Source organism: Nomascus leucogenys, chromosome 9 (assembly GCF_006542625.1).
Source record: "Nomascus leucogenys isolate Asia chromosome 9, Asia_NLE_v1, whole genome shotgun sequence".
In the NCBI taxonomy this organism is placed as follows: domain Eukaryota; kingdom Metazoa; phylum Chordata; class Mammalia; order Primates; family Hylobatidae; genus Nomascus; species Nomascus leucogenys.
Window position 1 is genome coordinate 1,867,883 of NC_044389.1, and position 12,886 is coordinate 1,880,768.

The following is a 12,886-nucleotide window of genomic DNA, read 5'->3' on the forward strand; positions in this document are numbered from 1 at the left end:
CACACCAGAAATTTAGGAAGTGGGACTGGGGACTCTCTCTCTTCCTAGTTAGATTTTTGTTTTTTTATTTTGTTTTGTTTTGTGTCTGTGTGTTCCTAGGGTGTGGAACATGGCTACTGATAATCTCAGTCCACAAACCCTAGATGAAAACATTGTTTTATATGTCAATGCCATAAAAAGGGAGAGCAATTGCTCTTCCACCCGTTACGTGTTCACTCTTTGGACCATTTATTCTGGGCAAGAGGATGTGGTGATAAGAACGCACATAACTTACCAAGACCCAGATGTCTCACATAAAACAGCTACTGCAGTGCACAACAATCTATAACATGTTGAGGACTTCTGTGTTAATGTCATCAGAGGCGGTGCATGATAATATAGGGAATTAATTAGGGGGGTCCATTGTTTCATGGAGATAGTCAGGTTCGGATGAGCAACAGGGAAGCTTAATAGTGTGATACTATTTTAACATATACAGTTAGGTAAAAGTCAGTTCTTAGGTATCAAGTGGGTTAATAATAGTTCAGATATTCTCTCAAGAGGTGAAATGTAGTTGCCTCCTCATCTGTCACTGTAGATGTGTCCCCTCCTTGCAGCAATAGCCTCTTTACCTAATGCCCCTTGTATCTGCCTTCCCTGCTTTTTTAAATAGTTTTCCTTGATCCAGGGAAGGAAATGTAAGTCATAAAAGCTTTTATTCTAATTTCTTACTCTCTTATATTTTTTTTCTTTTTTTGGCTGGGACAGAGTCTTACTCTATCACCCAGGCTGGAGTACTGTGGCACAATCTCAGCTCACTGCAACTTCAACCTCCCAGCGTTCAAGTGATTCTCCCACCTTAGCCTCCTGAGTGGCTGGGACTAAAGGCACATGTCACCAAGTATTTTTGTAGAGACAGAGTTTCACCATGTTTCCCAGTCTAGTCTTGAACTCCTGGGCTCGAATTATTCTCCCACCTAGGCCTCCCAGTGCTAAGATTACAGGAGTGAGCTACTGCACCCAGTCATATTCTCAAATCTTTTAAAGCAAAATGTATTCTCTTATAACACAGCATTCCTGAAAATACAAATAGCATAGGAAGTAATGAAAATACAAGTAGCATACATCAATTATGAAAAATCATCAAGTCCTTGTTTAGTCATTTTTATAGCTGAGTATCCTTTATTTATGCCTGGGTGATCTAAAAAGCCCATCGTTACCTATTTCTTTTATTTTTTCAGCTCTAAAGTGTTTTAATGGAGTATATAATTCAAAGGGGAATTATCCCTCCTAATTTAGAAAGTACTTGGAATTTATTTTTAGCAATAGTCACCCGAAACATAAGATTTAACTTCTTATCCAAAGACAAATTTCTGAAGAACTACTACATCTATATTAAGTCACAAACTGAGGTGTATACAAGCTATTACCTGCTTAGTAGATTACTATTGTTTCTTGCTATAATCCGAATGTTCGTGTCCTTCTAAAATTCATATATGGAAATCCAGTCCCCAATGTGATAGTATTAAGTGGTGGGACATTTGGAAGGTGAGTAGATCATAGGGATGGGGCCCTTGTAAATAGGATTAGTGCCTCTGTAAATTCTTGAGATCTTTATAACCAATCAAACGGATATATCAAATAAGTTTTTGAACACAAGAATTTACAATCCAAATAAGAAAATTTAACTAGAATAGCTATAATCTGTTCATGTATTGCCACACTGATTTTTTTTGGAATTATAAAATTAATTAGATTAGGCCGGGCATGGTGGCTCACGCCTGTAATCCCAGGACTTTTGGAGGCCAAGGCGGGCAAATCACAAGGTCAGGAGATAGAGACCATCCTGGCTAACACGGTGAAACCCCATCTCTACTAAAAAAAAAAAAAAATACAAAAAAATTAGCCAGCGTGGTGGCGGGCACCTGTAGTCCCAGCTACTCGGGAGGCTGAGGAAGGAGAATCGCTTGAACCTGGGAGGCAGAGCTTGCAGTGAACTGAGATCACGCCACTGCACTCCAGCCTGGGCGACAGAGCAAGACTCCATCTCAAAACAAAAAAAAAATTAGATTAGGAGACAAATTAGAGAGAAGAAAGAAGAGATATGCATGCCCTGAAGAACTTCAGTAGCTGGAGATTAGTAAGAAGGGGAACACCTGGGACAAGAGATTGAGACAGAGAAGCAAAAGAGGTGGGTAAAAAACCAAGGTCATGGTTTCAAGGGAAGCAAATGTTTCCAGAACAGAGTGAGCAAATGATGGCAGAAGTACATCCATTGATTATTCCAGTGTAGATGTCATTATGGGCCTTGGCAAGGGAAGTATTGGGAGCAGAATCCAAGAGTGGATTAACAAGTAATGGAAAAGCAAGACAATTACAGCAGTGTAAATTTTGAGAAATTTGCCTTTGAAGGGAACAGAAAATGGGAAGTACTTAGAGAGGGCTAAGGAATCATGAGAGGTGTTTTCTTAAAGAAAAACATATGAATATTTTTATTGAAATAATTCATTAAAATATCTAAATTATAAGTATTACATGAAGCAAGATACTTCATGTTATAAACTGTTCAGGAAAATTTTCTGGGTGGTAGACAGAGTAAAAATATATCTAAAATATCTTATTAAAATCTTCCACACATCCAGATGAGGCAAATATGGACTGAATATTTTGTTTCCATAATCTTTTCTTCATTAACACTCACATGCTATTTTTTTACCATAATTTCTCACCTGGATTACTACATGCTATGGTTTGAATGTGCCTTCTCCAAAATTCAGGTGTTGCCAATGTGAAAGTATTAAGAAGTGGGGACTGTAAGGGTTGATTAGGCCTTGAGGGCTCCTTCCTCAGGAATAAAATTAAAGATCTTGTAAAAGAAAGCGACTTTATACAATGTTCAGCTAGCTTGCTCTTCCACCTTCCACCATGTGAGGACACAGCAACAAGGCACCTTGGAAGCAGAGAGCAGCTCTCACCAGACAACTGAATTTGTTGGCACCTTGATCTTGAACTTTGCAGACCAACATGGTGAGAAAACAGTTTTCTGCTCTTTATGAACTACTCACTTTCAGGTATTTTCTAAGACACTACATTAGTGTCTAATTGTCTCCAGCCTCTTGCTTCTTTGTTATCAATAATTTTTCAAAATCACAAATATGATGTCTCTTATTTAAACTTTTCACTTTATCTTTTCAGGATAAAGGGTGAACTCCTTCCTCCAGCTCTTTATAATCAGCCTCAATCTCCTAAATATCTTCTCTCACTTCATTAATCATGCACCATTTTTCCAAACTACAATAATGTATTCAATATATCCTGACTCTTTCCTTCATACTTTTGCATATTCTTAGAATACACATTTGCTTAAAATGTTCTTTGCAACAATATTCAAACTCAAACCACACTCCTAAATACATACACCCTCACACATAAAATCCCCTTTTATAACTAGTTAACTTACAGTCATCTTTCAACCCTCAACTTAGATTTCACTTCCTCTGATAAGTTGTCTTATCCCACAAATTTGTTTTAGAGGCTGTCTTCATAAAGTTCATTTTACCATAATAGCACTTATCTCACTGTATCATGTCATTTATTTTCTTATCAGAATTGAAAGAAACTAGAAGTCTTTGAAGGCAAGTGTAATAGTCCATGGACCTTGTAGCTCCAGAACATACTGCAATGGCTGGCAATTGTGCTTAACATGAGATATAGCGAAATACCTGGAAGAAACTTGGAAAGAGTATTGGAGAGAGAAAGGAAGGATTTACAATTTATAGAAGTTTCTCAAGTGAACTTCAATTCTAATATGCTCACCTATTTGAGAACTACTGGTCTGGGTGAACATCTATTCCTGGGAAGCAAAAGGAAAAAAATACTTCATTATTTTGTTTGTGAGCCTGAAATCATACCTAATTAAAATAATACTTTGTTTTTCTTAACATAGCAACTGCTAAGAATTGCAGATGTCAAATTCTGGCACATTTTCAATAAACTTACTAAACAGAAATTTAAAATTCATTACTTGAATCAGATAGGAGATTGGAAGAAAATAAAAAGTAACATTAATGATAACCATATTTTCTTCAAAATAAACTGCATGTTTTAAAAAAAAAAAAAACAAAAACAAAAAACGTCATTCCATATGGTTTGGCTAATCCAGCTGAAATTGTCACTGCAAGTTTTGAAGTGGTATATTTTTACTGTTAAAGAAAAAAAAGTCTACGGCCGGGCGCGGTGGCTCACACCTGTAATTCCAGCACTTTGGGAGGCTGAGGCGGGCAGATCATGCAGTCGGGAGATCGAGACCATCCTGGCTAACGTGGTGAAACCCCGTCTCTACTAAAATACAAAACAATTAGCCAGGCGTGGTGGCGGGCGCCTGTAGTCCCAGCTACTTGGGAGGCTGAGGCAGGAGAATGGCGTGAATCCGGGAGGCAGAACTTGCCATGAGCCGAGATCGCGCCACTGCACTCCAGCCTGGACGACAAAGACTCCATCTCAAAAAAAAAAAAAAAAGTCTACAGCCTTCAACCATTAAATAATACAGGAAAAAAATAGAGAAATTCTTTTGCACAGTTTTATATATACATTTTCAAAACTGATTTGGCTTAAAAAAATCTGCATTCTATTCATGTCGGCTTAGTAAAGTGTTTTCCTTCTCCAGTCACCTATCTATACCTTCCTCTATTCTTTCCAAACTAACAGTACCATCTGCCTGCTATAAATACATTCAGAAGTTATTCCTTGAACTCAGATTACCATGTAAGGGCAAGGGAAAACAAGGAGTATATTTAAACTTCTCATTCTGATTTCTTTATAGGTCGTGAACTTACAGAACTTGATTACTTGATTGTCATTTTCAGAATTATTTGTCATAATGCTGTGCTTACTAAATAGTTGGTTTTTGAGAGAACATACCATCTTTTTATAGAAAAATGTAATAAAACCACAGTAAAATATTTAGAATTTTTAATGCCTTTTGGATAATACAATTCTAGAGCTACAGTTTTTAAAATGAAGCAAATTGAATTTCATTTTCTCCTGCCTTTCCACTTTTGAAATGTGTCAATGAATTCATCTGTAATCCACATCTCATCTTGACGCCACCTCATTTATTTACCCAACTCTGCCCTTGTCTCAGTCCCCTTCCATATCTAAGCCTTCCTGAATCTCAGCCCATACTCACATCACATACTCAGATCTGAGCCTATTCCTAAGCCAAGCTAAGACATAAATGAGAAATGAATTGAGGGATATCATATTTGATACTCTTTAAAACAGCTGTGTCATAATGAGTCAGATCCAAATCACAGAACTCTCAACTGCCACCATGATGAGATTGCATTATTCCACAAATGACAACAAATGAAGCTTTCCTCCAAGAATGTAATTGAATATAAAAAATATAGTAACCATATGGAAAATAGTTTTCTCATTACTGGAAGGAAATTAAGGAAAATTGAAATTATTAAAATTAAATTCATAAAATAATTTTCCTGAAACAATTTCCTCTGGCTAGATGTATATTTTTGAAATACTTGTTTTGGATTGTGATTTGCTTTTATTTCTCCTTTTATATGTTTGATATTTATTTTTTAACATTATTTATGGTTAGGCTTATTTGAGGCATGTAAGATCTTCATTTGGAATATTTAGGCAAACACAAGCACTTTTAAACTAAGTTATTCAAACACTCTGGATTTTTTAAATCCTATTTTTCTGATCTTTATCTGTGACACTTAATGAAGTAAAATGGACAATTGGAATAATTGTATTAAAAAATCAAGACTAAATCCAGTTTTCTGTTTCATTGGTACTAAAAGAGCAAGAAAAAAGAGTGAAAAACAAAAAGCAGAAGAAAATGCATTAGAAAATAGCACATTGATCTCCCTATAACTAACTATTGGGTAAGTTCTGTAAAGTGTTTTCTAACCGTGTTTTTTTTTTTCAGTATGCAAAGACAACATGTAGACAGGTTTGAATCCCTTTTTCAGTTATCTGAAAAAATAACCATATTGCTTTTGAACATCCACAAATTAAATGAACCATCATGAAAAAAGCCATTCCATTCTGAGATCTTTGCTTTGGGATCAAGACAATCCAAACATTAGTTGATACCATCTGTACAGGGTTATAGATTAACCACTTTCAAGTTTCAGAGGATATGAAGTAGTATACTTAAGCCAAACCTTGAGAAGATGTGAAAGACTATATCAATAGCCATCGATGTTTTCATAATACACATATAAGAAAGACAAAAAGTGAAAAGTCTAGAAACTACATCAAGAAAGCCAATACCAATTGAGGAAGTGTCTGGCTTAACACAGAATAAAGAAAAAGAACCTGCTAAGAGTTTACAATGCAATGGCACATCATAAGTTACTGCAGTATAAATAATGCATCTCTACCATATTCCATTTCTGAAGAAAAACGGATTTTTTTGGTAGTAATCTGTCTTAGTCTGTTTTTTGCAACTATAACAGAAGACCACAGGCTGAGTAATTTATAATGAAAAAAAATGTATTGCTTCACAGTTCTGGAAGCTGGGAAGTTCAATAAAAAGGTGTTGGCATTTTGCAAAGACTTTCTTGCTGTATCATCTCATGGTGCAAGGGCAAAGATAGGGCCAGAGAGAAAGCCAAAAGAGATTGAACTCCCCCTTTTTATAACAAACCCACTCTTGCAATAATGGCCTTAATCCATTCATTCTGGCCTCATGACATAATTGTTTCTCATTAGGCCTTACCTCTTAACACTGTTGCATTAGGGATTAAGTTTCCAATGCATGCTTTTTGGGGACATATTCAAACTATACATAGTCTGTAATTTAATTGTAGCTATACAAGTGGAAGCAGCAAAATAATCTTTATTAACAGAAAGCAAATTCATCTATTGGAATGGGGTTAAGGGTCATCTATTGTCACTTCAAAGGCATTGGGCAGACTGTCAGAAAACAGTAATTGATATTTAGAAGAATCACAGAGATAATGGCAAAGAAAGCTGCCAATTTTTTGATACAGCTAAAAACTTAGAAGCTGTAAGCCTTATTTTCCCAAACTTTGATCTCTTGCACTATAGTTGTCAGCCATTTAAATTCTACATATAATTTAGGCAAAACAGTAATATTTTGTAGTTAATATTCATTTATATCAACCAACATATTTACTTTTTTATTTATTTATTTATTTATTTTTGAGATGGAGTCTTGCTCTGTCACCCAGGCAGGAGTGCAGTGGTGTGATCTCTGCTCACTGCAACCTCTGCCTCCCAGGTTCAAGTCATTCTTCTCTCTCAGCTTCCCAAATAGCTGGGACTACAGGTATGTGCCAGCATGCCCAACTAATTTTTGTATTTTTAGTAGAGGTGGGGTTTCACCATGTTGGCCAGGCTGACCTCGAACTCCTGACCTTAGGGGATCTGCCTGCCTCAGCCTCCCAAAGTGCTGGGATTACAGGAATTTACTCTCATTCTGTTCTTTATTCTCTCCTGCTCTTCTGTGTTTTGAACATTTTTTTTTTTTTGGCCTAAAAATATCCCTTCATTTATTTTCTTTAGTTCAAGCTCGATGCTGATAAACTCTTCATTTTTGTTTGTCTGAAAATGCTTTATTTCACCTACAGTTTTGAAAGATAACTTGACAGTATATTAAATTATAATTTGGTAATTATTTTCTTTCAAAACCTAGCAATGTCACTATATTATCTTCTGGTTTTCAATGTTTCTCTTGAGAAATTAATAATTTTTGTTTCTTTAATAGAAATACATCTTGTCTTCAGACTGCTTTTAAGATTTTTCTCCACCTTTGGTTTTCATTGATTTAATCACTTTATATCCAGGTGTGGTTATCTTTTTTAAATACTCTGGGTTTCCTGAGCTTTGGATATAAAGGTTGATATCTTTCAATGGTTTGGAGAAATTCTTGGATGTTAACTCCTCAATATTATTTATGATTTATTCTCTCTTTTTTTTCTGGCACATCAGTAAGATGTATGTTACAGTATTCTAATACTAGAATAATGTAATGTCTGATACTTTAGCTCTGCTCTGTGGTTTCCATGCTTTTTACTCTCTGTGCTTATATTTGGTTATATTTTATTGTTCACTTTTCCACTTTACTAATCTTGTCTTCTCATGCACCCAGTTGTTACAGGACCAACAATTTCCTATGTCTGCTGTGTAGTAACAGACTAATACACTGAGACAGCAGAGTTTACAGCAAAGAAAGAGTTTAGGTATCCAAGGGCAACTAAGCAAGGAAATGGGAGGAGATCCTCAACTCCATGTCCCTGAGGAGTTCTGGGCTCAGATTTTTAAGGGGATTGTGTAGAGCGAGGGGCTGGAAAATCAGGGTCATTGATCTGTCAGGGAAAGGGGGATAAAATCTTCAGCACGTGGAAACTACATTCTTTGGTGAGTCAGCTTCTCACGGCATCCTTCAGACCAGCTTATCTCAATAGTTTCACTGGTATGCAGGACCTGAAAGAATATCTGAAATGGAAAACTTTACATTTCACAATATTCAAGTTGTTGTCTATAGGGCAGTTAAGGTGATCTATGACCTTGTGACAAGGTTTTCATGCTTCTGGGACAGTAGGAAAACAACTATGAGGAAGTGGGTCCAAGAGCAAGCTGACCTAATAATTAATGGTGAGTGTACTATAAGCTTGGCTGATCTTCATTTATCTCCCTCCCTTCCTCCCTAAGTTTATAAAGTTTACAGAGGCAATTTCACAATCTACTGATAAACTCATCTATTTACTTGATAATTTTAGATTTTTTTACTTGGGGAGTATCAATCTGATTCATTCTGTCAATAAACATCTAATGATATTTTATACTCTCATTTATTTTATACAACTTCTCCGTTTTCTTGAATAAATTTCAAACATATTTCTTAAATGTATTTAAACATTTATTTCAAAGTCATTGACTGCTAACTATAACATCTCTATTACCTGTGTCTTTACTGTTGTAATTTTTTTATTTGTTGTTTATTTTTTTCCCCACTCGTAATCACATTTTTGTAACTACCTGATTATTATAGATATTTTTTCACAAGACAAACACTGTATATGAAAAGAAAACCTCAGAGACTCCTTAGGATGTTATATTCCACCAGAGGATTTCTCTTTTTCTTTGTTAGGCAATAATTTGAGTTGCTGATTACATCAATTAAATCCAAGGATAAACTATCTCCAGATTGGCTTAGAGATTTAGTTTGGATCTATCTACTTCCAAGTCAACATTGTTGTTCTAGCCGATACCTCCTTTGTTCTAGAAAAAGAAATTAGCAAGTAGCTATCTCATCAGTCTCCAATTCTGCAGAAGATTAAGCTCTGAATATCAGATTTCCAGCTCAGCTTTCCAACTTCTTACCAATATGGCTTCAGAATCTGGCAAATATTTTGAGGGGGAAATTGGCAGTGAGATTCAGGCAGTCCTCCTCTCCTGTAAGGTTGGCTTCCTAAACTATGTAAAATTGCCAGAGATTTCACTCTGCGTTTTTAGAAGGCTAATCCCAACTCCCTCGCCTTCCACAGAGACCCAGATTCAGTAAATGACCCTTGGGTAATATCAGCCTCAAGTTTCCAAATTATTATTCTAGTTTAACATGACCACTAAAATTGCTACTTTAGCTTCCTCCCCTCCCAACAGAAGCTGTCTGTCAGGACTAAGCTCAACCATTAGCTTACCCCCTAAATCAGCAAATAACCCCTGGGGTGGGGGTGGGGTGGGTGGGGTTCAAAATCCATTAGAGCACAGATAGTTCTTCACTCTCTGAAACACTAGTTGATCCTGTGATCATTATTTATAAAGTTCTCTGTGGAAAATTATTTATGTAATTCATTTAGGGTTTTTTGTGTGTGTGTGTTTTAATAGAAATATTGCTCTGACATCAGCTGTTTCATCTTACCAAGAAGTAGAAATTATCTTTCCAAATTTTTTAAGCTTTGAAATTTTTTGAGCCTGACTCTGTGATTTGTATTATCAAACCAAGCTAATAAAAATTTATACTTTTTAGTGTTCTGAATATTTAATTACATTTTATCAAATATGCCACATCAGCCTTCAAGATCCGTATCCACCCTCCTTTTAAGGGTGCCTCCACATGCCCTCTGCTGTTGGTAATCCCTTTCCAGTTTAGAACATATTTATCCTGGAAACAGTTTCAAAGCTTTTGGGATGTTCTCATTAGCTCATAACAGCCCGGAGGAGGGACGAAGATTTATTGTATAATTTGAGTGATTAAGATAGCAGAAACAAGAGAAAATGTCAGAGTTTGAGAGTTAATAGTGCTAGAAAAGCAGATTAAAACCTCTGTGGAATTGATAAAAAGCTAAGAGCTAAATGAGAAACCAGATAAAGAGGTCTTACTGGCATAGAAAAATAAGATTCACAAGAGTAAGCAAGTGGAAAGACAGAAACCTTGATTTTAATTATTTTGTTTGGATTAGGTAATTTATATTTTATTAAATCTTTTTTAGATGATACACAAACAATCTAGAAATAGTAAAGAAAATGTTTGGTGGAAATAAGTTTGATTGTTTGAAATAGGGACTAAAAAGCAGAATACTAAACACCAAACAATACCAAAGTTTTTACCATGGAATAATGCAGAACAAAGCCTATAGGACATGGAAATACTGACCATTTCTTTGCGCAATATAATATGAATGGAAAAGATTATAAAGTGGTTAAGTAATTGGTTATTGACTTTTGTATGCAGCCTCTGACATCAATTGGGATAAAATAAAAAACTATTGTCAGTCCAAAGCTCTTTCATTAATTGGGTCCATTGCCTTTCCATATGCCTGATTCTATCATGGGTGATTGGTCACAGACAATAATTAACATGTATTAGAAAAACACTTGGGAAGAAACAGGTAAAAATGGTTTCTGAAAGCCCTGTGGCCCAGAGTGACAGTGTGATGAAATGGAAAGACGATAATTTCATCAGGAAACAAGGTTTAAATATTTGAATCAAGGTGTTAAGGAATCCCCCCTTATCAGGTCTCTGTTTTAATAAAACTTGACCAGAGTGACTCCATCTTGAAGTGAGGAACTAGGTACTCATGAGGCATCTGTAAGGTTAATACTTATAGTCTGAAAATAGCCATATCCCAAGCTAACCACCAATTATAATTACAGAATATACATGGCCATACAGGACATCTCCCACAACCATGCAGAATGTCCAGATGTCCTAAAACTACTGCCCACTTTTCTTGAAACTAATGTTAATGAGCAAGCTGAGGTTGAAGAATTAATGGTCATCAATAACACTAATAGCCACTACCTTTAATGAGCACATTCACACATTTAAGTTTGCTTACAGCTCCTTATAGTTTCTTATCAGTAGGGACACTTGTAACAAAGAACGGCACATCCCTCCTCCTGCTTTCTGAGGACATTCTACCCTTAACGGAGTAGTTGCTAATAAACTTGCTTCTTTCACTGTGCTCTGTGACTCGCCTCAGATTCTTTCCTGCACGAGATCCAAGAACCCGCTCTTGGAAGTCTGTTTCGGGACTCTCTTTTCTGGCAACTAAGGGGTTATCAATTCGGTTTTGAGCTTAAAGTCCTAAGTTGTATAGTACAGAGCACTCCCCTTTTTTTTTTTAATACGATTTTGTAGAGGTAATGAATAAACATGGTATAGAATACAGAGAACAGATTAACATATGGTTAAAACATAAATCTGCTCTCTATCCCTACCCATTCTTTCTAAGTTTCGGTATTGTTTTCAACAAATATACAATGCATATGTGGGCCTATTTATCAATCAATTGATTAATTCATCCTATACATAAAAAGTAGGATATCAAACCTATTTTTCATGCCAATCTTTTTTTAACAGTAATACATTATGAAGATCTTTTATATCAGTATATACAGAGCTACTTCATTCTTTTTTAATTCTCCTAAGTTCTGTAGAAGATCTCTTCTTTTTCACAATCTGGTCTCATAGTTTGTCCATTACACTTTTTTATTAAAGAGGGAAATTTAAAAATGAACTTGTTTAGCTACTGATTAGTATCTTCCATAGTCCCATAACTGACTTCCTTTCATGTTTACCATATATAATAATTTAATACTTTTTCAAAATTGGTAAAATTTACTTTTGTTTCCTTTATTAATTCAATGTTTGAGAACCAGGATTTCAAATAATGTATGGCTGTCATCCAGTTTTGAAAATGCTCTGCCTTTAGAGAAATGGGGAGAAATATGGAGAAGTAATTACTAGATTAAAACTGACATCCATCCAGAAAGCTAGTTACCCAACTGAGAGACTGCTGTGGATTTCACATCCGCTAACTCTGAGAGCCTCTACAAATATCATTTGCATGTGTGCATAGTCTCGTGGGGATTTGGTCTGACTTGACCGGTTTGGGAAGCTGACAGGCACAGATTCTTTAATAAAAGAGCATCCAAACTAAACTGTAATCCTTCCAGGCTAGTAAACCACTTGGACAAAAACGGCCAAATGTGGTCACTGAGTTGGAACAGAGAAAAGCCATCATGTGAGGAGCCTTGAGCTACACATTCTGGTAGGTTCTGTGAGCTACACGAATAAGCTGAGATTATTTGAAATATATTTTAGTCATCTACAAAAGAAAGAAAAAGGAAGGAAGGAAGGAGGGAAGAAAGAAAAGAAAGAAAGAAAGAAAGAAAGAAAGAAAGAAAGAAAGAAGAAAGAAAGAAGGAAAGAAAGAAAGAGAAAGAAAGAAAGAGAGAAAGGGAGGAAACAAAGAAAAAAGAAAGAAAGAGAGAAAGGAAGGAAGGGAGGGAGGGAGGGAGGGAAGGGAAAGAAGAGAGAGAGAAAGAAGAAAAGGGAGAAAGAGAGAGAAAGGGAGAGAGAGTAAGGGAGGGAGGGAGAGAGAAAGGAGCGAGGAAGGAAATCATA